The sequence below is a fragment of the Aedes albopictus genome, chromosome 2 (genome assembly GCF_035046485.1).
Source record: "Aedes albopictus strain Foshan chromosome 2, AalbF5, whole genome shotgun sequence".
In the NCBI taxonomy this organism is placed as follows: Eukaryota; Metazoa; Arthropoda; class Insecta; order Diptera; family Culicidae; genus Aedes; species Aedes albopictus.
Genome location: NC_085137.1, coordinates 162,147,313 through 162,172,837, shown reverse-complemented (window position 1 = coordinate 162,172,837; position 25,525 = coordinate 162,147,313).

Genomic DNA, 25,525 nt, shown 5'->3' with positions numbered 1-25,525 from the left:
ACATCAAACAGCGGCATTTTCGTTAACCTGATGAACGGTTAGCAGGAAAATAGTATCAATCAGACCATATCTGAACCGGTAGTGTTCCGGAACTGGTTCCGGATGTCCCGCCGGAAGTGGCCAAATATAAAAGAGAACCAACCCATGCATGCGACACATCAAACAGCGGCATTTCCGATAACTTGATGAATGATTAGCAGGAAAACAGTATCAGAACATATCTTAACTGGTAGTGTTCCGGAACCGGTTCGTGGGGGTCCCGACGGAAGTGGCTAAATATAAAAGTGAACCAAACCCATGCATGCGACACAGCAAAGCGCGGCTTTTTTGATAACCTAATGAACGTTAGCAAGCAAATAGGTTCAGACTATGCAGGGTGTTAGGTTCGTGAATGCAAACTTTTTAAAAAGTGATAGAGGATCATAAATGGTGAAAAATGAATGTGTACCAATACGGTCAAATCTCAACCGTTACGTAGTAATAGAATTTTACATGTTTTTTACTTTGCTTGCCTCATACTGGCTACAACTTGAAAATAGTTAAACTAATCGCAGCTTTGTAACCGTCATTCGAAAGTTTATTAAATTGTCTACTTAAAAGATCTTTCAATCTATTGGTTAAGTTAAATAACTTAGTTTTCTAAAGCAAATAAGCTCGAATGTATTGATTTTTATTTGTTTTTGTAAATTATCTTTTAAAATGCGTAATAAATTTGATATTTATTTTAGGAAAATTCGAGGCCTCTGTTCCGTTCTACAACTCGTTCTTTGACTTCAAACGTCTCCTCTCGTGTTCTTGTTATTCCGAATTCAACATCGTATTTCAGATCATGAATTTGCAACTGTAAAGGTAAGCACTTTTTTGCACACTGTGCCACTGGAGCTAGCGTACGCTGATATTAGCACATTTGCCCAAAAGTACACGCGGCAAATCCCTGAGGAAAGGAACAGCCGCGTTTTTTTTGCTCCCCTTTTACTTCATTCTTATGGGAGATAAAATTGCGGCGTTTCCTCATGTGCGGCTGTTCCTTTCCAAGAGGACTTGCCGCGTGGCATTTCGTGCAAATACGCGTTTGAAAACATTACAAAGGCCGCGCTGTGTATCATTCAGCACACCAGTCAATATATCGTTTTGCACCACGCACACAGTCTTGATCACCTGCCGAACCACAGCAGCTGTGCGTATGAATTATAAGGACAACGCCGCCGATGCGCGGTACAAGAAAATAAAGGTTTGCACTCACGAACCTCACACCCTGTATTAGAGACTATCGATAGTTTTCCGGAACCCGACGGAAGTGGCTAAATCTGAAAGTGAACCAAACCCATGCATGCGACACCACAAATCAAGGCTTTTAAGTTACATGATAAACAGTCGACAAGACAAAAGTCTCAGACCAATCAGTGCACTACGGAACCGATTCCGTCTGTCCCGCCGGAAATATCATATGTAAAAGAGAATCAATACATGTGACATGTCAAATAATTTATTCGGTAACCTGATGAATGGTTAGCAACAAAAAAAAAAGTCTAAGACCAAATTTGGGACAACAGGTCCTGTCCGGGAATCGATTTTGGATGTCTCGTCATAAGTGGTCAAACATAAAAGTGACCCGAACCTGTGTTAGGCCTGTCCACCTTTTCAAAAATGTTTTCTGATTCTCAAGTCCACCCCCATATTTTGATTGGCATCCTAAAAGAAGTAACTGATCAAAATTTCAGCCAAATCCATTGAAATTAAAAGGTGCATCAAATCAATTTTGTGTTTTTCAACTATTTTTGAACTTCAAAAAAATCATAACTACCCTAAAACTTGTCAAAACTTAATGCTTTCGGCCGAAATTGAAAGCTATACCTGTTTGCTACAACTTCTCCGAACAACGTGTGCCAATAAAATTTAAGGAAACATGTGTAATTATCACATTTGTAATCAGAAAAACCTTTAACATCTTATACAACACCGTATACGATCACTGGTTGTTTGGGAAGTCTCAGACGCACATTTGGGAGAACCGGTAGTGTTGAAGAACAGGTAACGAGTGCCCCGCTGGAAATGGTAAAATATAGACGTAAACCAAAATCGTGCATGAGGCCATCCATTAAGTACGTCACGATTCTTGGGGGAGACGGGGTTGTTAAAGTGTGACAAGCAATGTATTAAGTATAAGAAAATTCTGTAAGAAAGGGGGAGGGGGAGCTACGACAATTCCCAATTTCAGCGTGACATACTTAATGGATGCTCACCATTGAACACATCAATTTGCGGCTTTTAAGCCAGCCTGATAACCAGTTGACAAGAAAATAACAGACAATATTTGGGACAACCAGTAGTGTCATGGAATCGGTTCCAGGTATCCGCCGGAAATGATCAAACGTGGAATTGAACCAAACCCATGCATGCGGTACATCAGTTAGTGGAATTATGAAAGTGAACAAAACCAATGTTAGCGATAAATCAAATCTTGACTTTTTTAAAAGCCTAATAAACGGTGGGTAAGTTTAAAAGTGAAGAAATGGTCAAAGTCTTCATATTTGCAAGAAAATAAAATTGTGACCAAAGCAATCTCATCAAATCACACCATTTCAAATTCCTGTGGTGTTAATATAAAGTAGGATGGATCAACGTGTTATGGGAAAATTATAATTTGATCGCATCAACACTGAATATAGTTTTCCAATCTCCCAATCTAAAATTACTGTGCACAATTTGGTCCATAAGAAGGTCGTATTAAGCGTATAAGTGTTCTCAGGATCGGCTAATGTCGACATAAAGATCATGAGTACATATTCGACGAGAAAGGCACTATCACCACTAGGTGGATTAATCCGGGTTTTTTTTAATATTTCAGGAAACGATTCCTGTGGGGCTACCCCACATGATCCCTTGAGCAAGTTTTCCAGAGGAATTCTTTGGGAATTCCTTCAATATTTGTTTTCAGAAATTTCTGCAAGGGTTCTTTTTGAAATGTCTCAAATGGTTTTTCTTTAATTCCTTTCAAGGATTTTTTACGAAGCATTATTCAAACATTTCAAAGATTTCTTCAGTAATTCTTCCAATAATTGCTGTGTGTAATCGTCCAAAGATTCCTTAGGCATTTTTTTCAATTCCTCTTTCACAATTCGTTCATGAATCCATTAAGAAATTCCAGTAAAGACTTTTTCCAAGCTACGTTACAAAGGCTTCCAGCAGAAATTTCTCCACGGAAATCTATAAGAATTCTTTAACCTTTCCAGACACCTGCCATCATGTGATCGAAACTGCACCGCGCTCGCGCTGTATATGACGAGCGAGGTTTTTTTTGATAGTGATGTACTTTTTACAACAGCGCGCGTCCTGAGGGTTTAAATTGTTATTTAATTTGCTTTAACGAATTTGAAAGGAATTCTTAGGGGTGTATGCCACTGATTTCTTTGAAAAATAATATAGGTATTTCATAATTAATTCTTCCAAAATCCCGTTGCTTTCTAAATTTCTTCGTAATTCCTCATAGTATTTCTAGTACTTCTACTACTACTTCATAACCAATGATTCTTTCCGAATTCATCTTACAGTTCATTTAGAAGATTCTTCGAGGATTTCTTTATAATTTCCTTCAAAAATTCCTGCAAGCATTTCTACAAGGATTCTTTCGGGAATTCCTCCGAAATCCCTTCAGAAAATCCCACTAGGATCCATTCAGGAGCCATACCTGATCAAGCATGTTCTCAGACATTTATCATATATATTTTCCATGAGGAACTCCTGCAAGATTCCTTCTTGGAAATGTCTCTAAATAATCCTTGGAGAAATTACTTAAGGTTCATCTGAAGGTTTCGCTACAGGACTTCATGACATAATCCTTAAAGGACTTTATGAAGGGATCTGAAGAAGTATTCCTGAAGGAATGCTTGAAGGAATTCGCAAAAAAAAGTAATCCTTGAAGGAATATTGAAAGGATTCCTTGATAATTTTTTGGCGAAATTCCTGAAGAAATTCTTGGAGGTGTTCCTGAAGGAATCAATTCAAGTATCCCAAAATCAATGCTTAGAAGAAATTCTGAAGCAATCAATGAAAAAAGTTCTAAAGTCTTAAAGGATTTTTTGTAGAAGTCTTTGAAGTAACTGCTTGATAAATCGTAACACATATTCCTGAAGGCAAGGTAAGTATTTATCTTGCTCGAAGGAATTCTTGAAACCCTTCAAGGAATACTTGGAAAGAAAAACTTGATGAAATCGTTGGAATACACGTTGATTGCACTTATTTTTTATAAGAAAGCAAAATAAAATCGACAAACTATTGTTATTACGGGTTTGACCTGACATGTGTTACGCGATCATCATTTTCATAAATGCGGCCCCTGAATTTTAGCTGGTAGCTTAAGCTAAGTCAACAACAATATTTGGTCCTGTTATTACGATATCAGGGACGTTTTCACAATGCTCATAAATTTTACTTCCAAATCGGTAATGAATTTTGCAAAATCCAATTTTAATTTCTAACACATTTTTCTTGTTATTTTGGGGCCAGCTATGTGCCCCATTCCAAAAAACTCTTGATAATCACGAAGGGGCCCCCACATACCTACCAGCAGTTCTGCGAAGTGTTGAACCTATACTTATAGGAAACTTTCGCCATTCAAAGAACTTAATTCAAACTAGTGTTAGAAACCTTCCTTGATTTTGAGGCCCCCTGAATTCGGGGGCCCAGTGCGGACCGCACCCATCGCACCCCCCTTGCTACGCCACTGGGTGAAGCTTCAGATTGACACCTGGGCTGCCACTCAGCTCAAACAATACTGGAATAGTTTGGAGTCATGTCGTCAAACAAAATTGTATTGTACTGAGCCATCTCTAGGGGTGGCAAAGTATCTAACAAATCTGTCAAAGCAGAATTGCAGCATGCTGGTCAAAGCATTGACTGGCCACTGCCGACTCAGTTATCACATGGCGAATATGCTTGCTGATTCATTTGCATGTGATAGCTGTGAATCCGATTATGGAACTTCGTATCATTTAATATGTAACTGTCCAGTTTTTGCGCAATTGCGTTTCCGAATACTCGGGAAACACTTATTAAGTGAAACTGACTTCAGAAACCTGAATCTTCAGGCCGTTCTGTTGTTCTTGACCCGCTGTGGTAAAGAGCTATAGGCTCTCTTTACGCTTTATGCATTATCACAGTGCCCTTCTCAGGGCGCTGTTCGAACCCATTGTGGCACGCTTATGCGTTATTACAGTGACCTTTTCAGGACGCTATGTGAACCCATTGTGGTACGCTTTTGCGAGTATGACGATCCTATTCCCTTACCTGTCCTTTCCCATGTCGTATCCTTTTTCCTTCCCTTCTCCGTCAGGTAAATGATGAATAGGCTCGTGTTCATGGCGATGGCACAAATTTCCCGAATGGAGGAGAACGTGCCTCTAGAGCCGACCTACTGATACCACCTTCAATAATACAAAAGGGTTCATTTATTGAACGCTTACAGCGCCACCTAGCGGCAAAATTCGAAAACTTAAAATTACTGCATACATTTGGCTAAGTTTTCTCGTACAAACTTCAAGCGTTTTGAGCGCCCCCTTAGGCTCAACCGATTTTGCTCAAATTTTGAACGTAGCTTCTGAGAGTCCAAAACAACTAATTCGGGAGGTAAGACTTGGCATTTTTCAAAATTTTTGTTTTTCAAATAAGTGTGGGCCACCCACCCACAAATATCCTTTTTTTATCCAGCTACAGTGACCGCTGTGAGGGTTGGCAGTGTTTACTTACAGTGTTTTGTCAAGTTGACGTTCTCGCTTACCGAACCGATTATTTCTACATAATAGAAATATTCACTATTCCGCCTACGGCTGGTTCGACTCTTAGTTGTCATGAATCCAATTAAATCCTACCTTTTAACGCATACTTCAAAAGAAAATTTGTTGGATATAGTGCATACAAAACTGTCACCGCTGGCAATGTTAACTGTTATCTGTTTAAAAATAGCCACCAACGCAACGGAACCACTTCGGATCATGACCGAGATATTAATCTGCGAAAATAAAGCGCCTGAAGAGAGGAAAAAACCAGGCTAGTAGCTTGCTTTTCAACTCAAACACAAACAGCTCGATTAGGGCTAAATCGCAGATAAAAGGAAGCATCCCTGAAATCCAACTGTCGTCTTCCCATTCGGCGACAGTTTTATTTCGCAGTCATTATACTCGGCGTTGACTTGTCGGCGTTCCCGAAAATAAGCAAAGGAACTTTCCAAAATTGGCGGTACGCGTCCCATAAAATGAGAAGAACGGGGTGAAATGCACTACCTGATTAATTCAGAATTATTCTTGCTTACATGCATCGAAAAAGGAGGTTGAAAACACAAAGTAGAAATTTATCTGCTAATAGAAACCATTCCTTCCTCAAAATGTCTAATTCAATCTTTTGTAAGACTCAGACTGCGGACTTAGTTCGAACAATGATGTTTATAGATATGTATTCAAATCTAAAACTGCACGGATGTCACGGAATATCCTTCCGTTGCATTCTTTATAGCATTTCACGCTATGTCTGAACCAGCAGATTATAAAAATTGAATGTACATCGTGGTTCTTTCCATAAAACATCGCATCACTGTGTTATAGGTAAGGTACCCCAGGGCAAGTGGGACCTAAAAAAATGCTAATTTGGTTTTTTTTATTCTTCAACCACTTAACCTAATTTACAGCTCTTTCGTCCACTAGGGCACTGCGTGAGCGATTCCAATGAATTAACTACATCGGCTGTTTTCCTACTCTCCGCATCGACCAATGTGGCGCTAGCTTCTATGCGCGAAAATTCGCTAAAAGTAAATCGCAAAAATATTGTATGGCGAATACCATCTAAAGGCAAATTCTTCAAAGTGGAACACATTATTCGAAAAAATATTTGGTAGTGGTTGTGCACAATGGTGACCACTATTAAGCCTACCAAATATTTTTTCGGGAAAATCTTTGTATTACAAGTAATTCAAGTTTAGATGCATTTCGCCATACAAAATTAAATGGATTTACTCCTGCTGATCAACTGTGGCTGCGCGCAAAGCGGGTAGTCCATTGGCGGCTGCACTAAACACTTTGTACAGCGCCTAAATGTATTCTATTCTAATTCTAATTCGAACTGGTAGCCTTTGCGCTGCTATCACTTTATCTACTGTGTCCATGGTAGAATGATGAGCACGATGTTGCTGTGTGGCTCTTGTTCCAGTTCCATTTCCAGTCCGATTGGGGGGTCCATTATGAGATGCCGTTAGCCGATATCCAAGTTTCCGGGTCCGTTAGAGCATATGTTCAGAAGAGGGTCAGGTGTCAGCCGCTCTCGGGGGGAAGAGCAACTGACGAAAAATTGCAAGTGCCGGGGCTGGGATCGAACCCATGACCATCCACTTATGAAGTGAACGTGTAGCCACTACACTATGGGCCCCGGCGAAATAATTTGGTTTTGTCATGCCAAAAGTTTCAGAACACAAATTCTTTAATAATTCCACAGATAACAGACGTTTATGCTTATATTGGCAATGTGTGTAAAAATGCTCAACAGCCATTTCGTATGTAACGAGCAGCTGAAACTCATGTGGCAATCATTTAGAAATGTCGCAGTGATCGATAGTCAGTGATCGCTTTCCAGATTGCATGCACTACGCAATTTTACATTCAAGATTGTATCGATCTTGAATGAAACTGGAAGTTTGAACTATTCTTGCATTCAAGTTAGATGTAATGCCGCAATCAGTTGAGTAGATGGCGGTAGTGAGCCAACGTATATCGTTTTGAACATTTACACAGGATTCTGCGAAAAATTTGTACTAGCATAAACATCTGTTATCTGTGATAATTCCAATGGACCCAAAAGACGTTGTTGGTATATTTGTACTTATTAACGTGCATTAAAACTGTTTCAAAATTTTTACATTTCATATATTATGTATATAATGAAAAGTGTAGCAGATCTTTATTTACTGCGTTTCACGGGGCAAGTGGGACCTATTCAGCGTTTTTGTTCAAAGGGCTTAATATAAGTCGCAACAAATGAGGTAACATAAATCATAAATCTCTTTTATGAATGACTACGTTTAGAGATTAAAATAAGAAGAAGTTTATGGTATCATGCATAAATTACGTAACACAAATCGCTGGGGGAAATTGAATCAACTCTAGCAGCTCATGCAAAATTAATTGATTTTTTTTATACCAAAAGCGCCGTAAAGTGAAGAGACAAAAGGTTTCGAAACTTGGTCTCTACACCGTGTCCAATAAGTTCTCATACAAAATCAAATTGAATTCATTTTTCATCTGTAATTAGGATTTTCAAAGTAAGTTTATTTATTGAAAGGCCAACTAACATTGATCAAATACAGCATATGATTTGGAATTAATTGTCCTTTATCCTTCTCTGCTGATCGCTTATGTGTCGTAAGTCGATTTCAGCTGGCACGCACGCCATTTCATTGGTATTTCGTCTCATTTTAACAGGTAAAGGTTTTAGGTTAAAAAAAATTAGGTTCCTGTCCTCACCATTGCTAGTAGCAACTATGGCCAGAAGAGAAAAAATATAACATTCTGTATTGGTGAAGTACGAAGCCGTTTTATGTTGTACAAAATAAAACGTAAATTAAACAAAAATGTCCATTTACCTGTTTTATTGAAATTTGTTGTGTCAAAGAGGCATGGCTGCATATTATCTTGTTGATTCACACCATTCTCACTTCTAAAACATGCTTGTGTCCCTATTGTGGTAAATTTTGTTCAAAATTAAGGTTTTATGATGTTTATCTTTAATATAACGGTAATTTTCAAGGAAGTTGAGCTTATTTGGAAATTTCTTACCATATCATCACTAAAATTGCTTAAATTTAACCTTAGTATATCCATTTGGTACAATTCTGGGGATAAACACTCAAAATTTAACCTTATGGACTCTATTTGGCTATCGTAGAATGAAGAACTTTTCGAATATTTTTCTTGCGTGCCGGAGCAAACGGATTTCAGAAAACGGAAGTGTACTGCTAGGCTTCTAAAAACAAACAAAAAATATCGTTATTCTAAACCGTATGCTTTATTGAATCAGTATTATGTGGCCCTTCAATACATGCATTCATTCTGAAAATATGATTAACAGATGTGAAGTAAAATTCTAATTTCTAAATTTGTATTTTGTATGAGAACTTATTGGACACGGTGTATATTATATAGTCAATGATTCTCACCAATAGTAAATCTGGGGTTTGGAGATTTTCAGTAATATCTTCTCCCTCACATAATCTTACGATCAGTAAATAATGTTTTTTTTAATCATTACTTTTGAAAAGACCATTTCCCTATTTTAATTTTTTATGGACGGTTCCCGAATGCTCAGAAGAATGCATTATGCAGCGTTAAGTGAAAAAATGGAAGATATTTAGAAAATAAAACATAAAAAATACATGCTTTTGATTTTTTTTGTTTTACCCAAGGTTTTATCATTTTTAACAAGAATTTCATCATCTGAATAGAGGTAATAAAGTATAATTCAACAATAGATTTCTTAACGCGTCAATTTTAATTGACTTTCGTGCTAATTTCATCTTAAAATGTTTATTCTAATAAAATTGGCTATGTTCATTCTCATAAAGGTCCCACTTGCCCCAGATAGCGAAATGCACTGGGGCAAGAAAGAACAGTAAACTAAAGGTAATAAATAAAAATAAAATACAGCTTTTTCGCTTGAAATCATTTCCATGAACTCCAAATACTATCCTGAAACCAAAAAAGAATTTGTAGAATAACAAATCTATTTTTAAACGACGAATGTAGTAGAGCACGTCAATCTTACCTAGTGAATTGAAAATTACATTTGAACAACAATAACGTATATGGTCTCTTTATGGTTGAAACAATAACATTTTTTTGTATTCAAAGTATCCGTAGGTGTGATACCTATGTTTTCCATGAAGAATGTTAGTCTTAAAAATAAATAATAAAAAAAAATACTAGCTATAGGTCTCACTTGCCCCCGATTCTCACTTGCCCCGGGGTACCTTAGACAATGGAATTCAGTACATATATGTTCATGATAAAGGAATTTAACCTCTCCATATTATTTTAGGAATTAAGCGATGCTGACCAGCAGCAGTCTTCATATGCTTCTGGGTCAAAGCTTATAATGAATCATCAAAAAAAAGGGCGAATTGGGGAAAATAAATCACTTTCCGTGTTCTCCCATAGTTGAAATCAGCTTCATATGATTGCTTCAAGCTATTTGCGTAATAATTGCTCTAATTTGAATCTTTCAATTAAGATTTGAAAGAATTAATTGAGAAAAATTGGTAAATTTAGGCAAAAAAGGTCACTTTCGTTCTCTGCCGGGGATGGAATCAACGTTATCTACTTCCTCCAAACTATTTGCATCATAATCACTTTGATATTAACCCTCTAATACCCAATCCCGCCTTGAGACGGGGTATAGTTTGAGCATTTTTGTAATTTTTGTTTCGTGGAAAATCATTTTTTTTATATTTTTGGCTGATATTTAGGACTGTTTTGTATATCTCAAAATGGTTTTTGGTGTATTTTAAAGCATATTTACATTTTTTAAAAATCATTGAAAAATTGATATTTTAGTCACCTTTTAGAAGTCATTGTTTATTTTGTATTGAATCGCTACAATTAACATATTTTAATTTTTTTCCAAATCATTCTATCCTTGTTTAATAGTTTAAGAGAATCGAATACACTCCAAAATTATTTTTCTTAAAACTACACGGAAAATAAAATTTTCTTTGAAAAAAATTTAAAATAATTATATTTCAACAATTATCATAAAATCTCAAAATGTTTTCATCTCAAAAAATCCGTTCCACAAATTGGCTTCCAGGAAAAATATAAAAGTTTGGGGATGTTCAGAAATAAAAATTAGAAAAATCAAAAACTGAAATTCATGAAATCGAGAATTAAAAAGAATCATCTTCCAAAACATGTTTAAATCGATTTTAGATGTCGAAAAATGATATTTAGATCAAAATCAAGAATTTGGGTATTAGAGGGTTAAGGGTAAAATCGGAACAGCATGAAAACATATTAAAAACAAATTTTTCACAGCTTTTAAGTAGTATGGGGCAAAATGGGGCATTATTGTGATATGGGCAACATGAAAATATTCTACCCTCGAAGCAGATCATCTCTGCTAAAAAATTGAACGTTTTTCATAGATGTAGATTATCAGTGGAGATCTTCATATGGTTTTCGGTCAAATTTTGCACCGAAAGATGAAACTTAGGGTGAATTGGAGTAAAATAGATCACACTTCGTGCTTTGCCATGGTAGAAATCAAGTCTATCTAGGACTTAAACGTGGCGACACGAATCAAGGAAACGTGTGCATGCAATTGAGTTGTTCAGGGATTTTTTTTTTCTTTTTTTTGGTGAGAGACTGCATAAGCCTTGGACTTATTAACATCTTTATTGGAAGGAGCGGACCTGGTGTGATGGTTAGAACACTTGACTATCACGCCGAGGACCTGGGATCGAATCCCACTCCCGACAAACTCACAAATGTGAGTTCTTCCTTCGGAAGGGAAGTAAAGCGTGGGTCCCGAGATGAACTAGCCTAGGGCTAAAAATCTTGTTAATCTAGATGAAAAAACCCAGATTAATCCACCTAGTGGTGATAGTGCCTTTCTCGTTGAATATGTACTCATGATCTTTACGTCGACATAAGCCTGAGAACACTACTGAAGTTCTTCCTGACAAAGAAGATGTTTTTAAAAAGGGTTTACAAACAAGACTGACTTTATTTCTCTGTCTGAATTTAATGAAACCTACCTAACGCTCCATTATTCCTGTGTCAGCAAATTCCACGATCAGGTGGTAGTCGAAGTCCAAGTCTTCGATGTGCCCTGTCAGCTGGTTAGGTGCAAACGGTCCGTCACCGTCCGTCGTCGGCGGTGGCGCAAGTCGCACGAGTGCTTACGTCAGCACGCCCGTGTAGGTGATGGTCCCGGTCTCAGCTTGCAGGTTACATGTGGCGTCGGCGTCCGAGGGGATTTTTCTTTAACTGCTCCCCCCTCAAGATTGGATCGTCCCGATACAATTTCGCAACGATCCGCGTTTCCTGTGTCGTTGTCTAAGCTGGTGCCGTTTGGCTTCGTCTTCCTCGTGTATAAAGAATAGAGGCCGATGCAAATTCCTAAAATGATACAAATGGAGGATAACCCCAAACTTGTGGTTGTTTGGAGGAAATGCCGGTTTTTGATAATGTGTAGTTCCTCTCTGTTCTCCAGGTGTAACTTCCTCAGCTCCTTGAGGTCCAAGATAGGCTCGAAGTCTGCCTGTTCGATTTTAACTCCGTCCATCGGAATTACAGTCGGTAAGGTTGATGCATACTTGGTAGTGGAGAAATTTTTCCCATCTATGGAGATGCTGCAGTTCGAGAAAAATATCAGAAATGTTCCGAACAGTTTTCTGTCGTTTTGTAAGCAGTCGGATATCAACGTGACTGATGCGTTTTTAACAACAATGTGGTGGTCCGTTAATCGTGTTGCTTGGGTAATGTTTCTGAATTTAGTAAAGGTACATCTTCCTGGGAGTCCTCTGATGATTTTCGCAAAACACCCATCGTCGGAGACGTCTTCTAGCTGGTCCTCCTCACACATGGTGTTTTCTCCAATGGTTTTGCAACTGTCTTTGATAAAATACGTTAAGTTGCCATGGATTACCGCATGATGCCAGGGTAATTTAACAGTTCGACCGCCGATTGGAAGTGGTTCCAATATTAAATTGTTGAAATAGAGAGGTGAGATTTGTGGTACGCCAATTATGAAGTAGAGTATTGGACCTTTGAAGAGCGCGCGGATATCCAAGTAATCGTAGACCTGATCGGGATTCAAAATGGTTATGTTCTGTTCCTCTAATCTGTCTAAAATAAACCGGATTTCTTCTGACTCTAGAAAATTCTTTGAAATAACATGAATTTTTGCTAACTGAATAACTTCAAAAATGGAATCTAAATGTTTTTGCAGAATATCTAAATGGAAGGAGATTTTAAATGCCTGTCTGATAGTCGTAAAATTTTGGTTAATCAGTCTATTAATAATCAACGTCTGTCTAGCTGCTATTATTTGTTGTTTTATGATTTTCTGCTCTTTGTTTACGGAGTCAATGATTTTGTTTATTCGGTTCTCTAGGAGTCGATTTAGTTTTACTTGAATGTTATTTTGTCTAACTAGATCCTGGTTCTTTTCTCTCAAATCCTTGATGTCGTCATTAATCTGTTTCAAATCGTTTTCATCTAAATTGCCTGTTATTATTTTAATCGCTGATCCTAAAAAGTTAAATGCTCCTCGTTTATGACGAAAGTGTTGTGCTGGAATTAACCTCCTATACGATCCTTTGACTTCTTCCAGCTTTGTTTTCAAAAGGGATGTAAGATCCTGGTAGTCGGTAAAAATTTTGAGTCCATCGACGGCGAGTTCGATGTTATCCAAAAGGGGTTTGTATTTGGTCAAGTCGATCACATGATATATGCGATGCTGTCCAATTTTGATAAGCGTGTTTCCGGATTGTAATGTCAGTAGTCCAGGGTTCCTCGTCAAGTCGTATAGTTGTATTGTCTGTGCTACTGTCGTGGCAATTGTCAGGCATGTCAGGGTTGTCAGGCGAATCCACATTCTGAAACATGTGTAAAGAAAATAATTTTGTTGTGGATTCAGGTTCTCCGAATATTGTCTTTATGTAACTCCCGGCCATAATGGTCTGTAAAGGTTCTACCCTTGTCTTCGACCACTGTGACTGGAAGGTATCTCTCGCGGCCCTTGTTCCTGACACCCTGTACTTTGTTGTACACGGTGCCCTCCACGGGTAGAACGGGTGGCTCTTCTCTGGCCCTGTTGTGGTACTTCAAATTTTTATTTTTGGTCGCTTCTGAACGACTTACAACTTCTTGAAAGAATTTGTTTCTATTTTCAATAATTTTGTCTATGTCCAAAGACATTTCGTCCTCATCCCTTCTCGCATACATGATCTCTCTTGGTTTTAATTTTACAGCGGAATGCACGGTATTATTGTACGTTGTGCATGCAATTCTAAAAAGTTCTTTATCGTTGAGATCGGGGTACGTCGGCTTAAGACATCGATAAATTTCACCCAAAGTAGAGTGAAACCTTTCGACAGTTCCATTGCTAACGCTATGGTTTGGTGGGGTGAAATGTATTTGGACGTTCAGGTTTTCCAAAAGCGTTCTTATTTCAATCGAGCGTATGGCTGGCTCATTATCAGAGACGATTAAATTTGGAGTACCAATCAAGGTGAAATATTTTGTTAACCCGTTCCTTACATCGTTGATGTTTCGTGACTTGATTGGAATGACCGTCCCGAACCGTGAAAATTTGTCTACGAAAGAGAGAAATATGTTAGGTTTCTTTATAAAAATATCTACGTGTACTATTTCTAGAGGCTTTTTTGGATTAGGAGTTTTTCCAAGTTTGATCTTGTACGGGTGTCTTTCGTACTTACTTGAGTTGCAGACCCGACAGAGCCTTACATACTGTTGTATTTTACTTTTCATAGCTGGGAAGAAGTAACGAATTGCAATTTTTCTATTATTCTCCCATATACCACGGTGTCCATTCGAATGTGTTTGTTCGATAACCAAATTTTGTTCTTCTGGAGTTTTTAGATCAATTAGGAGTTTTTGAGATATACAAACCTTAAATGGTTTGCCACGACTGAAATAGTTTTTGTAAACTATTTGAAGTGAATTTATAACGCTTTCCGGACAAAATATGCAATTGGACCTCTTAACATCCATGTAGTTTTTGAACATTTTAATCAGATTGGGTACTCCGAAATTGATTTTTGTGATCGTACGTCTGAACATTCTAGGAAATACTTCCTCATAAGTTTCTCCCTCGTCTGCCCCTATTTGTAGAACAATTTGATTACTAAATTTATTCAGTGGGTGTTCTGTGCAAGGTATAAAGGCAGAATCATCCGTGTCAGCAGAATGTACCGTTTCGTCGTTTTCAGAAGAGTCATCTTCCGTGTCAGACGAAGAAGGTGCATCACTAGCGTCGTTGACGTTCATCTCCGTTTCTCGTACTCTTGACAGACCATCTGCCACGACATTTTGCCTACCTGGCCTATATTGTATTTCGAAGTCGAACTCTTCTAAATATAATCGCCAGTGAATGAGTCTGCTGTTGGTATCTTTTAGATTTAAACCATGTGTTAATGGTTTATGGTCAGTGTACAGCGTGAATTTCCGTCCGTAAAGGTACGGTCTAAAGTATTTGCACGCCCACACGATTGCCAACAACTCCTTCTCAATAGCGGAATAATTTTCTTCCGACTTATTGAGGGTTCGTGACGCGAAGGCAATTGGCTTGTCGCTGCCAATTTTGCCTTGTGACAGTACGGCACCTACGGCGTAATTTGATGCGTCTGTCGTTAAAACAAACGGTTTATCAAATTCCGGGTATTGGAGAATGTCACTCGATGTGAGAATGTTTCTGCATCGTTCAAATGCTTCGACGAACTCTTTATTATGAATGATTTTCTCACCCTTCCGTAGAGCTTGTGTTAAGGGTTTGGCTATTTTCGCAAAGTCTTTGATGAATTTGCGATAGTAACCAAGGATTCCGAGAAAGCCTCTCAATTGCTTTTCGTCAGTGGGAATGGGCCATTTCCGGATAGTTTCGATCTTATCTGGATTTGGTTGCACTCCGTCTCGGGTTACTATATGGCCGAGAAAAGCAACTTCCTTCTTAAGGAATTCGCTTTTATCGAGCTGAATTTTTATGTTATATTTTCGTAAAGTTTCAAAGATTTTCCTCAAATTATCGAGGTGTTCCTTTAAACTTGTAGAGAATACGATGATGTCATCCATATAGACTAGGCATCTGACACCAATGTGTTCTCTTAGAACATTATCCATGACGCGTTGGAACGTCGATGGAGCGTTTTTGAGGCCAAAAGGCATCCTCAGAAATTCGTAATGACCGTTTTCTACATTGAAAGCGGTTTTTGCGATATCGCGGCTGTCGACCTCTATTTGGTGGAAGCCTGATGCCAAGTCTAGGGTTGTAAAATACATACAACGTCCTAGCTTGTCAAGAATGTCCGTTATATTGGGAATGGGATAACGATCGTCGATCGTTTTCTCATTCAATTTACGGTAGTCAATGACTAACCGCCATTTCTTCTGTCCCGTTGCATCTAATTTTTTTGGGACAATCCACACAGGGGATGTCCATGGACTATTTGAAGGCCTTATTATGCCTTGGTCAAGCATTTTTGAAATCTGTCTTTGTACCTCTTCTCTATGAGAGAAGGGGTAGCGGTAAGATTTCACATGGATGGGGACATCGTCCTTAGTGTTGATTCTATGCTTGACAGCATTAGTGAATGTCAATTGTTGACCTTCCACATGGAAAATGTGTTCATAGTCAGCTATTAACTTCAGAAGATTGGTTTTTTCCTCACGATTGAGATGATCTAATCTGAGTTGGTCAAAAACTCGTGTTGTGGGATCCCTAAAATTTTCTACAGGTACTGGTTCATCTGTAGTAAAATTATTTATCTCTACTGTCAATGGATCCCTAATCACTACTTTTGCCTGCTCGTCGGAAACATTAGTTACCGTAACGAAAACACGGTTTTCAGTACAGCTGTATAAGCCTGCATGAATATTTATCTGAGGAGATAATGGAATGTCATTTTCGAAATAAAATTCTCCTTCAGTAACATCGGTAGGCAAGCTAATAACTTTAGTTTCATGACAGTTTAACCGGATAGTAGTAGAATTTGGGTATTTTCTATACATCTGAATGGTTCCATTTGGAAATTTCAACAAGTTATCAGCCGTTAAAATATCGGCTTTCGAAGAACGTAAAGTATTATAGCCGATGAGACCGTCAAAAAACTCATGAAAATCAAATACTAGGAACTCTTGTTTACTCGAGCCATGTATTTGATAGAAAGGATTGAATTCTACGAATTTGGTAGCGATATGGTCACCGTTAACATTTTTTATTTTTACTGGATGCGTGTCTCTACATCTATCCCAGTTGACGTGCTTAGGACTTATGTAGTTCCGATTTGCACCAGTATCTATTAAAAACTTTAATGGACCTTTGTTGGTATGGATTTTTACGTAGGGCAAGAAATTATTTACTTTTTCATCTTTGATTGCTCCGCAAGATGAAAATTTAGCTCATCTGGAGTATCTGACTGAGCGTCTGCCCTATTATGAGCATGCAAATTTGATCCTGCCTCATGCTGCATTTCTCCCGACACTTGATGTGGGTCATCGTATGCCCACGCAGGAGCATTATTCATATCTCCGTAGTTGTTGTTTGTAAAATATTCATTTTGTAAATAATAATCATCAGGCCAGTAAGCTTCGCTTGCTTCGTAGCCATCTGCGATTTCTTCCATCTGGAAGTTGGGCATGTGCATACGTTCTGACTGTGCTCTTCTAAACTGGGAAGGGCCTGGTCGGTTGTGGAAGTTCTGGTATGGCTTCTGCAGCTGAGACTGTTGTGGTGGTGGAGGTATTCTCGAGAAAGGGACCGTGTGGGGTTTTTGATTTTGGAATTTATTGAAGGTGGGCCTCGAGTACATCCCGGGTTTGTTGAAAAAACCAGGAGGTCGCATCTGATAAGATGTATGGTTTGGTGGTGTGTTTGGTGTGTTTGGTGGTTTAGAAGACGTGCTTATGTTTGTTACATTGCTTGGCAACGCTCTAGCTGAGCGTTGCAAATATGCTATATTGTCCTCCACAAGACAACGTCTGAGAGCATCTTTCAATGACGTTGGATTTTGGGACCTGATGTTTGATCCCAATGCGGGCGGTAACAGCCCGGCGAGGAAAACTTTCAGTCCTTGCTCTTGGTAGACTTTTCTTTTCGAATTTCTTATGATCGTATCGCTCTCATTAATCATTAATTGATTTACAAGGAGTGATACGATGTGCGTGATCCGTTCATAAAATTCTTGAACTGATCCCGTTTGTTTTGTGTGGAACAAGTCCATTGTGAGCGACACCTCGTCCCTCTTGTCGCTGTAATGGGTTATGAGATTATTTTTAATCTCATCCCACTCAATATCAGTACCGTACATTTCTAACACGGTATCTGCTTCTCCCACAATTTTCGCCCGTATGGATTGCATCCACACGTCAAAAGTAGGGGAATTTTTTACCTTCTCCATCAAAGGCATGATACGATCAACGGCTTTGATGAATTGGTTCAACTTTAAGGGGTTACCATCGAATGTGGTAAGATCCCTCAAACTAGAAGGGGTCTGTAGACTCCTTAGAGCTTCTTCCTCAGCCGAATAATTTCTGTGAGCGATGTTGCCATTGCTAGCGGTGTCGTCAGATAAATTCGTGCTGAGACGGCTCAATTGTGCAGAGATGCGGGCCATCTCTCGCTCAAGTGCGGCGATCGTCTCATCACGGTCCACCCTTTGAATGGGCTCAGTCGTGGTGGAACGAGAAAAGGGTCCCTCGCTTTGGCGAGCAAGCCGTTCCTCGATGTCCCGAGAAGAATCTGTTTTCTCATTGGCGAGAATAAATTGCTCCTCCTCAATGTACGGCATTTTGCTACGTGTGTTCATATTTTTTTTTCTACCTTTCTTCTCACTGAAAAATCTTCACTAAACGGTTTAGTGTAAGTACGTAATTAACCACAATTTCACTTCTCTTAATTGCTATTATTAATAAGATTTTCACTTTCGCAAAAATGTTTGTCACTAGGCTTTTCACTAAATTTACTGTAAAAATTTCACTCAAAATTTTAATTGCTATAATAAGATTTTCAATATTTCTTCGCATTCAAATCACTTACCTTACTATTTTTTTGATGTTGATTTGGGTTGATTCCCCGTTCACTTCACAAGGTCCGTTCACTTCACAAGATCCGAAGGAGTTTTCCGAATCGAGCTGCAACTTGGCGATATCCGTTCGCCAAGGGAAACTTTTCCGAACTCGGTCACTAAAAAACTCGCGGGTCCTACCGAAACTGCGCCACTAAAGTTCTTCCTGACAAAGAAGATGTTTTTAAAAAGGGTTTACAAACAAGACTGACTTTATTTCTCTGTCTGAATTTAATGAAACCTACCTAACGCTCCATTATTCCTGTGTCAGCAAATTCCACGATCAGGTGGTAGTCGAAGTCCAAGTCTTCGATGTGCCCTGTCAGCTGGTTAGGTGCAAACGGTCCGTCACCGTCCGTCGTCGGCGGTGGCGCAAGTCGCACGAGTGCTTACGTCAGCACGCCCGTGTAGGTGATGGTCCCGGTCTCAGCTTGCAGGTTACATGTGGCGTCGGCGTCCGAGGGGATTTTTCTTTAACTCACTTATACGCTTAAAACGATTCATGTAAAATTTGACCTCCTTATGAACCAAATTGTGCACAGTAATTTTAGACGCAAAAAGAAATTGGAAAAACTTTATTCAGTGTTGATGCGATCAAATTATAATTTTCCCATAACACGTTGATACATCCTACATTTATATTAACCAAGGTTGCAACCATTCATTTGCAAAAATTTACATTCATTTGCTATTATCTCAGTTCAGAAGCATGCTATCGAAAAACAATGTATGGATGAATTTAACCTTGTAGTTTTATCTGAAAGTTTGCCGAATAACATTGGGGTCGCACACGCATTCCAAAGTCGTGAGCGAGCTGTGAAGGCAACTTTCCACAGTGTGAATGAAATTTATATTCACCGCGTGGAGAGTTGCCTTCAAAGCTCGCTCACGACTTTGGTATACGTTTGCGACCCCAATATTATTCGGCAAACTTTCAGATAAAACTACAAGGTTAAATTCATCCATACATTGTTTTTCGATAGCATGCTTCTGAACTGAGATAATAGCAAATGAATGTAAATTTTTGCAAATGAATGGTTGCAACCTTGATATTAACACCACATGAATTTGAAATGGTGTAGTTTGATGAGATTGCTTTGGTAACGATATTATTATCTTCCATATATGAAGACTTTTACTATTTCTTCACTTTTAATCTTACTCAAACCCAACGTTTACCAGGCTATCAAAAAAGCCACGATTTGATTTATCGGTAACATTGGTTTTGTTCTCTTTCATAATTCCATTATTTGATGTGCCGCATGCATGGGTTTGGTTCAATTTTACGTTTGACCATTTACGGCGGGCACCTGGAACTGATTCCATGACACTACTGGTTGTCCAAAATATTTTTTTTTTTTTTTACTTATTCGTTTATTTGGAAGGCTCGGGCGCCACATGGGCATAACTGAGCCGAAATCTTTTGTTTTTTTTTTACAATGGTTATACATTTTACAATTTATTACTGCCTTAAAACTATGTTAGTTTGGGAAGCCGAAGTACTCGCGGCTGTTTCGAGGTTAAGGATTGAAGAAAAAAAAAATGGGAAGGACGGATTTATGGGTTTAAAACTAAATTATTTGCTAACTTATACTAAAACTTTGATGGGACAAATTGTCCATATCTGTAACGGAACCAAAAAGAAAGGACTTTATCGGTAGAAAACGACAAGAAGAGGACAAACGGAAGGGGGTGACGACAGACAGGGGCGAACAACAAAACCAAAAGGCGGACAACGAAAACAAGGAACGTACTACATCAAACTCTGACATCAACACGTTTCAAAAACTGGTAAATCAGGTTCATGTATTCCAAATCAAGTCCTGCCAACACTTCTCTAACGGGTTTCTGTTGTTTTCCTCGGATCCGGAGAATTTCATGTAGCTCAGATCTGACCTCACGATACTCATTGCATCCCCACACGACATGTTCGATATCCTGGTAAGCCACGCCACAGACACAGAGATTGCTTTCTGAGAGCCCAACACGGAAGGTATGTGCGTTCAACAAATAGTGGTTGGACATCAACCGACACATTACACGACACCTGTGGAATGATGGAGTGCAACCATCTACCCATCTCTCCATCTCTCCATTTGTGTTGCCAGCTGATCAAGGTCTCCTGACGGGCCAATTCAAAAAATTCGTCGAAGGCGATTTGACGCTCATAAATATCGCCTTCGCTAGCGCCCACCTTAGCCAGAGAGTCCGCTTTCTCATTGCCCGGAATTGAGCAATGTGAAGGGACCCAAGCTATGGTGATGATGTATGAGCGTTTGGACAAAGCACTCAAGACTTGGCGTATTCCTTTCAGGAAGTACGCTGAGTGCTTCATCGGTTTCATTGACCGAACAGCCTCCAGAGAGCTTAGACTGTCGGTAAAAATGAAGTAGTGCTCAGGTGGGAGAGTGCGAATGTACTCTAAGGTGTAGTATATAGCCGCTAGCTCAGCAATATATACCGAACATGGCTTTTGAAGCATAAAGGTGGCGCTATGAAATTCGTTGTAGACACCGAATCCAGTCGAATCATCGGTTTTGGAACCATCTGTGAAGAACTGTCTGGCCCCGCTAACATGCCCGAACTTACTTGCAAAAATTTGTGGAATACCTATGGAACGAAAAGATTCCGGTATACCGGTGATCTCATCCTTCATAGAGAGATCAAAATACACAGAGGAGCTGTCGAAGTCTGAGAAGTTGTCACGATTGGTGTTAACCGGAGATGGGCTTACCTCCAGCGTCATGTACCAGTAGTACACACTCATAAAACGAGTTTGGGGATTCTGTTCGAGCAGCTTTTCGAAGTTTTCTATGACCAACGGATTCACAACCTCGCATCGGATGAGGAACCGGAACGACAACTCCGCAAAGCGGTCTGTCAGAGGCTGTACACCAGCAAGTACCTCTAAACTCATTGTGTGAGTCGAGTTCATGCAACCTAACGCGATCCGAAGGCAACGGTACTGAACCCGTTGAAGCTTCAGCAAGTGTGTTTTCGCCGCGGCTTGAAAACAGAAGCTACCGTATTCTAAAACCGATAGAATGGTTGTTTGGTACAGCCTGATCAGATCTTCCGGGTGTGCTCCCCACCATGTTCCGGTAATAGTTCGCATAAAGTTGATTCGTTTTTGGCATTTCTGTATCAGATACACAATGTGCTTCCCCCAGGTGCATTTGGAGTCGAACCAGACGCCGAGGTATTGTGAAGACATGCTATGAGTGATTGTCTTACCCATCAGAACGAGCGGAAACTTTGCCGGTTTGTGTTTTTTAGAAAAGACAACCATCTCAGTTTTCTCCGGAGAGAACTCGATACCCAGCTTGAGAGCCCAAGTAGACAAATTGTCCAAAGTATCCTGTAGTGGTCCTTGCAGATCGACTGCTATTGATCCCGTTACAGAGACAACACAGTCATCCGCAAGCTGCCTTAACGTGCAGTTTTCCATGAGACAATCATCTATGTCTCTAACATAAAAGTTGTAAAGAAGGGGGCTTAGACATGAACCCTGGGGGAGGCCCATGTAGCTAATTCGTGAAACTGTCAAGTCACCATGAGCGAAACTCATCTGCTTCTCAAACAGCAAATTATACAAAAAGTTGTTAAGAATTGGGGAAAGGCCACAGTCGTGTAGTTTGTCGGAAAGAACATCGACACAAACTGAATCAAAAGCACCCTTAATATCCAAAAACACTGAGCCCATTTGCTGCTTTTGAGCAAAGGCAAGCTGAATTTCTGAAGAAAGCAACGCAAGACAGTCGTTCGTACCTTTGCCTCTGCGGAAACCAAACTGTGTGTCTGACAACATGCCATTCGATTCAACCCATTTGTCCAGTCGAAAGAGAATCATCTTCTCCAACAGCTTCCGTAGACAAGACAACATCGCGATTGGACGGTACGAATTATGATCCGACGCGGGTTTCCCGGGTTTTTGAACAGCTATCACCCTCACTTGTCTCCAATCATCCGGAACGATGTTGTTATCCAGGAACTGATTGAACAAGTTCAACAAGCGCCTCTTAGCGACGTCGGGGAGGTTTTTAAGCAAGTTGAACTTGATTCGATCCATTCCTGGAGCGGAATTGTTACATGAAAGAAGAGCAAGTGAGAATTCAATCATTGAAAACGGCCTATCCATGTCGTCCCTATCGTCGGAAACATCACGAATTATTCGCTCCACGGGGACGGAATCTGGACAAACTTTTTTTGCGAACTTGAGGATCCATCGAGGAGAGCTTTCTCGATCCTCGTTGACCGACGACGCGTTACGCATTCTTCTACCGACGTTCCAAAGAGTTCTCATCGAAGTCTCGCGCGACAAACCCTCGACGAACCGACGCCAGTAACCGCTTTTCTTCGCCTTGATCAAGTTCTTGAACTTGCTTTCAAGGGAAGCGAACCGCTTGAAGTTTTCGACCGAACCGCGTTTCCGAAACTCTTTGAACGCCGCGGATTTCTCGCGATATATTTCTGTACACTCACTATCCCACCACGGATTGGGGGGTTTCCTGCGAACCGACGGACCTGGCACTGGTCGACGTTGTGCCTGACGCGCACTACTGATGATCAGTTCTGATAGAAACTGATACTCTTCCCGCGGTGGAAGGACTTCTACCGATTGTTCACCGTCGATAATTGCTTCTGCGTACTTCTCCCAGTCAATGTGCTTGGTGAGATCGTAGGCGATGTCGATAGATGGAGGTTGATGTGACCCATTGGAAATAGAAACAACAATCGGCAGATGATCACTACCATGAGGATCCTGGATAACCTTCCATGTACACTCCAGCGATAGTGAGCTCGAACAGATTGAGAGGTCTAATCGGCTGTTTCTAGGGCTGCCATCTTGAGCTGGAGGTGCCACTCGTGTAACTTCTCCGGTATTCAAAATTGTCATGTTGAAGTCGTCGCAGAGGTCATATATCAACGTTGAACGGCTGTCATCGTACAGTTCCCCCCAGCCTGTACCATGGGAGTTGAAATCTCCCATGAGCAGCCGAGGCTCGGGCATAACCGAGCAGATGTGGGCGAGATCCCTGCGAAATATTGCAGTTCTCGGTGGAAGATATATGGAGGCAACACTGAGGGTTTTACCTCGGATAGTCACCTCACATGCGACGGCTTCAATGCCTGTCATCGGATGAAAATCGACTCTGTAAAATGAGTGCTGCTTCTTGATCCCTAGAAGCACCCCTCCGTACGAGTCGGATCGATCAAGGCGAATGATATTATAATCGGGAAAAGGTAAGGTTACATCAGGTGTCAGCCATGTTTCGGATAGTGCAAAAACATCGCATTGTAAATTGTAAACTAAAAATTTAAAAACGTCTAATTTCGGTGTAATACTACGACAGTTCCAGTGTAGAACCGAAATCGTATCTTCGACCTCGGTGGTTAAATTAGCCATCGAAAGATACGATTGTCGCAAGGAGGGGCATTTTAGAAGCCAACTGCTTCAAAAGAGGGGTCACGCAAGGAAGAAGTCCTTTTACAATGTTCTTCACGGAGTCTGAAGCATTGAAGAAGCTGAGGATGATGTCTACAATGCCAGAGAGCGTAAACAATGGCGCACCCTGAGGTTGCTCCTGGTGCTCCGAATGCTGTCTTTCCGGTTGAGAATTCGAAAAACGTGGGACATCTGGGATTTTAGATGTTCCCGGGAGTGATGGAAAGTCTCGTTCGTCCTGGATTTTGAATCCCGGAGGGGAACGTTTTGTGGCTTTCTTACCACTCTTCAAATTTGTCATGGTGGGTTGGGGGTCGCTGCTAGGCGGATTCCGAGGTTTTTTGGTGGGTCTCTGGAGCCTCATCCGTTTCCTCGTTTCACCCTTGAAAACAAAGGGAACCCCGTCCCCGACCTCAGAGTCAGAGCCCTGATCATCGAGAGATAAAGACGAGTAGATGTTACGGGATTCAACGGTCGGGGCAGCTTTTTTCAGCATTTCGGCGTAGCTTCGCCGTGATCGCTGCTGCAACGATCGTTTTTGATGTTTTTTCTGCTGTATGTACCTTGGGCAATCAATCAGATCATGTGGACGGTCGCTGCCACAATAAACACACTTGGGCGGCGTTTTACACGCACCGTCCACATGTCTCTCCCCGCATGTTGCACAGCGAGGTTTATTGCTGCAGTACTGGGCGGTGTGGCCCAGCTGCTTGCAATTGATGCAATTCATTACCTTCGGTACATACAGCCTCACAGGTAGCCGAAGTTTGCCAATCACCAGCAGATCTGGTAATGCAGATCCGGAGAAGGTCACAGAAAATTCTTCAGATGGTGTGTAAACCTTCTTCTCGCCCTCCTGGGACACCGAATGCAGTTGCCGGCAATCCAGTATCTGGACAGGAGGAAGAGAAGGGTTATGGAAACGACCACAGCCTTGCATGATCGTTTCGCAGGTCAAAGATGCGTCGGCGACCTTCCCCGAAATCTCTATCGACGCGCTTGGTAGGTAAACGAAGTACTCAAGTGTAAACAACTCGCAGGCCACAATCTCATTAGCGTGTTTTCGGTCGCCTACTGTCACCCGAAGCTTAGCTGTACCGACCATGTCAATGGAGACAACGGAAGAATACCGCTTAGTCAGATCCTTGCTGATTTGAACGGTGTTCAAACGTTTGCCTTTGGGTCGGAAGAAAACAACATATGGCCCGCCAAAGTCGGGAGGGTAGGCCTTGAGGCGGGGG